This window comes from Pinus tabuliformis, chromosome 1_1, assembly GCF_031772625.1.
Source record: "Pinus tabuliformis cultivar Carrire ecotype Pingquan chromosome 1_1, CPIR1, whole genome shotgun sequence".
NCBI classification, from domain to species: domain Eukaryota; kingdom Viridiplantae; phylum Streptophyta; class Pinopsida; order Pinales; family Pinaceae; genus Pinus; species Pinus tabuliformis.
This window is the reverse complement of record NC_142297.1, coordinates 897,387,652-897,392,094: the sequence shown is the minus strand read 5'-3', so window position 1 is coordinate 897,392,094 and position 4,443 is coordinate 897,387,652. Positions and strand designations below refer to the sequence as shown.

At 40.3% G+C, this 4,443-nt stretch overlaps 1 long non-coding RNA gene across 1 annotated transcript; it reads left to right on the top strand.

Moving 5' to 3' along the window:
• The first annotated feature begins 675 nt into the window (after window positions 1-675).
• LOC149217294 (uncharacterized) lies at window positions 676-1,255 on the top strand. The gene is made up of 3 exons (XR_016250658.1): window positions 676-728; window positions 879-957; window positions 1,088-1,255. It is a non-coding gene; the product is annotated as an uncharacterized LOC149217294 (long non-coding RNA).
• Window positions 1,256-4,443: the final 3,188 nt, after the last annotated feature.

Below are 4,443 nucleotides of genomic sequence, written 5' to 3'. Positions count from 1 at the left end.
ATCCACAGTTCTGGATTTTCCCGAGGAACGCCATCTGCTCCCTGCATTCCCTCCATCTTCACTAGTGATGGTTATTGTCTTGTTGTCTCTGTTTTAGTTGTTCCTGATTGATAGACAGAACCAATTAACTGAATTTAATTCTCATGCATATATTATAAAATAATTCTCATGCAGCTAGAAGTACTGCTCCAGAGGCCACAGATTTGAAACCTGGCTCTGATACCACATTGTCACGATCTACCCATGCAGATTAAAAAAAAAATTTAACCATATCATGGTCCCACTACATCATAACTTCATGCATACGGTTTAAGCATACATATCTAAGGAAATGGTTTATATTATATGGTTGATGCTGTTGACTATAAATGATCTCCCTTACTTACGGTGGTAAACCACTCGGCAACCTTACCTATTGGTGTTGTATTATTGTCAACTCCCATCTGCCAGACCATGCACGGAGTCTCCCTTTCCTTACCTACCCGCACCAGGTGGCACCCTACCGTGCTGAAGCCACATGATACATCGGATAATGTGTTACTTGATGGACGGTGTGGATGGCAAGATGAGATCCAAGGGTTCTGAGGCATCTAAGGGTTTATCGGAAGTTTATAAGCCCCAGAGCTATTTTCTCGCTGTCATTTGCACCTATTAACGCATGGTGAAAGCTATTCGGTTCGGCGATGTCCCTCTTGCTGCAGCTACCAGCTCTGCAACGTTACGCTCAGGTAATGTTATTGCTCATACCCAAGACCACTGACTTCATCACCTATTCTGAGATTGTTTGAGTTTGTAATTTAGAGTTTCATGGCTCTCTGCGTTCATGTTAAATCATGAGTTATGTATATGCCACTAATCCTCTGCTTTCACTGTGTTAGGGTCTTGTTACTCTGCGTCAAGGGTTTGCTATGATTCCTTAGTCACTCAACACAGGGTATACGTCCACGGCTTCAACAGGTATGTACCCATCTCTGCTTTAGCATGACTGGTTTCCTTGTCGAGGGTGAAAGATACTCTTGAGTACTGTATAAGCTTGTTTTCTGAGAGTTAAAGGAGTCCCTTATAGAGATTTCCTTAACTGCTTCAGGGTTATACATTTGGCAAACCCTGGTTCGAGCGTGGTCGGCCCTTTTCATGCCGGTACCAGCGTTCTCAAGGTCTCTGTTTACTGTTAATATAGATTTAGGCTTCGTGCCAGACTGCTTGAATGTATTTATAAGTTACAGGCCACTGTCTCATGGCAGAACCCTTTCGATTTACGGTCCATAGACCGATGTTTGTTCGACTGATATATAATACTGGGTCTTCAACTGTTGTCGGTAATTTTGGGAGAACAGTCTCTCCGGATTCTTGTTTTAAATACCATTTGACATTCACAGGATTTCGAGTAATACAGAATCTTCTGCATAACTTATGGGATACGATATGTATGTTTGGTCACTTATAGTTTCCGGAATCATTTCTGTGCATTTGTTAAGAGTATTGCATCATATTACAGTCATAGTTGTGCTCGAGGCATTCTCCATTTGCCACTGTTTGATTAGGGTTTATTGCAAACGTTCGGTAATGTATTCAATAGTTTTGTCTTATGGATATTGGCGTATGGCTGACACCAATGCGGCTCTATATCCGGTAGCGTCATGCTGCCCTATGGATATTAGGTCCAACCGCGTTCTGAGACCATGCGTCCCGACGGTGGCAAACAATTAATGGTTCATATCTTTGCAATGGCTTGTAATTATTGTTTTAGACTTATGAATATATTCATGGTTCCGCACTTAAGCGTATAACCATTATACGAAAGGAACCCCTGTTCCAAGTTTATGCTGTAACATTTCGATGGCTATAATTCTCTGTTTCAGATTATGCTTATAACCTCTGTTTCAGATTATGCTTATAACCTCTGTGTTAATGTAACCTCCGTTACAGGTTTAAGCTTAGAGTCCTTATGTTAATTTAACCTCTGTATCGGGTTTATATTCATGGTCTGTATACGAGCATAGCCTCTGTTTTCAAATGTATGTAAATGTATTCTGGTACCAAGTGTACTAACTCCTTGGTTGCCAACTCGCTATATATTTCAATTACAGTTCGTTTTCAGTTTCTTGCTCTTGATATTTAGATTCGCACGGAATCATTGGGTTTTCAGGATAGACCACTTCTATCGCTATGCAACGATTCTCCACTGCTACACAGCTTGTTGCGTACTTATTGCATACATTTCATTCACACAGTTACTATTTCTAGTTCTGTTTAAATTTCTCTATATATAGTACATTCTGAGTTGTTATACAGATGCATGCAACAATTTCTGTTCTGTTCATAAACATCTGTTTTCACATGCCTAGCTCGCGATGTTTAAGTTTGTATCAGATAGTATAAATATATCAGATAGTCTGAGGCAACAACTCCTGTACTTAAACATGTATCAGTTTTCTATATTTACCTGTAATGCATACAGTGGATAGTCTCTGTTCCTTGCTTAATAACTAGCACTAGAATAATCTTAGCACTGGTTAATTGACAGTAACCTTACTTCTACTTTTAAGCAACAGAGAACTGGTTTCATTTCCTTTTAAATTTCCAATACATAGACTAAGGAAAGACTAAATCTGGTGATTAGCTCGTACCTGGTTCGCCAGTTACAGAAGTTAATGCTCCAGATGTTCACCTGTAGTCATATAATTGCTCTTATCCACCCAGCCATGAGATCCATTAATTCACTGGATTCTCCCCCCGAGCTGTCCTGCAGGCCTGCAGCCCTCAGCAAGACTCCAGCACCTCAGTGCCTAGGTTATCTGGTCCTTACCAGACGTAACCCTTTCCTTTGTTTTTTCTTTCACACAGAAAATTTCCTCTCCTCTCTGTCCCAACAGAGCCGGAATGCTTTCCCTCCCAGGACTTTTCCTGGCTGAGGGTTAGTTTCTTTTCAGTTTTCCTAACTGTTTCTTTATCCAACTCCTCCCTTAGGAGACTGCCAGCATTTATCAAAATATCTTCCATTTATAAATAACCAAAAATAGTATCTTTTAACAATATTAGTTAGTAGTTCATACTAATTTCTACCATGGTAACTTTTATCATTACAAGATTTTACGGGGTCATTACATAACAATAACTTAATTTCTGCTTTGATTATTTAACTTAAGATTAGATTATTATTTAAATTTAAAATTAAATTATTATTAAAAAACATTGAATAGAGGGAAATCCACTTCAAAAAAATGTCAAAGTGTTGTTGCAGTTATCCACAATTCTATAATTCCGGGGTAATTATTTACAATAGAGCTTCACATAATGAAGAAAGCTGGTTGAGCTCAATTCGAGAAATAAATCAATTGTGCTCGTTATTCGACCTGTTTATACATCCTGCTCATCTGTTGAACCATGCATCCGCTTCGTAGGCTCCACATCCTCAGGAATATCCTCAACGTCTGCTTCATAAATGTCAACGCCCCACAAACTGCATAACTTCTTCTTCTGAGGAGAAGGGCTATAGCCCGGGTGAGCCACCATTATATTCTTTCTTAGGGATTATGTCTCAAGTAGTACGGCATTGATCAGAACACAATTCCCCAGCGAGGGATGCAACTTTCTCGTAAGTAACAGTAACTTCATTTTCATCGATTTCGTTTGGACCACGAGCACGGAAGGATGACAATGACTCATCATTAATAATATTTTCATCCTCATGCATTCTTTCTGCACTACGAGGGCGGGAATGAGAGCTGAATTCGCGAAGGATCTATTGCAGGTTCTCCCTTCCGCCAACTAAAAATCCTTCGACCGCCACACTATTTCCAAAATAGCCAGCCGTAAAATTCCCAAGATCCTCGCTAAAGAATGGCAGATAACTGTATTTTTCTTTGGAAGGGCGGCTTATAAGCCGCTCGCCTCTGTTACAGGGATTTGATACACTTCTCTGATGGCGATTTTCATCGGCATGGTTTCTGCGCGTAATTTTTCGGGGTTTCTTAACCTCATATGAGCGTGAGATAGTACCGGTTTTCAACCCTACATCCGTCCTTTTCCATCTGTCACCATCAGCCATCCTTCCTGGCATTTTCTGTGCAAATGTAATGACCCCGTCATTGTTTTTGACACCATAAATATCCTCAACGATAAAATTTGCTTCTTCTTCACTGTAAGACCCTTTACGGTCTAAAACGCACTTTGCTGCGAATCTATCATCTTGGACCTTTTCCAAGGCCTCGAGTATTTGTCTCCGCCATTCTTTTTGTTCTTCGGATTCCTCTATTGCGCCATTGTGTTCTTGTTTAATCTGGTCCAATCCGAATCTCAATGCCTCCAACCATTCGTCCTCACTAATTACTCCCTCTGATTGACTCCGGTCGTTTCTTTGAAGGACTTTGGGAAACACAAATTGGTCACAAGTGCTTTCAGTCTCAATGTCATTAGCAAGCAATCTGCGCTGAACCTTCC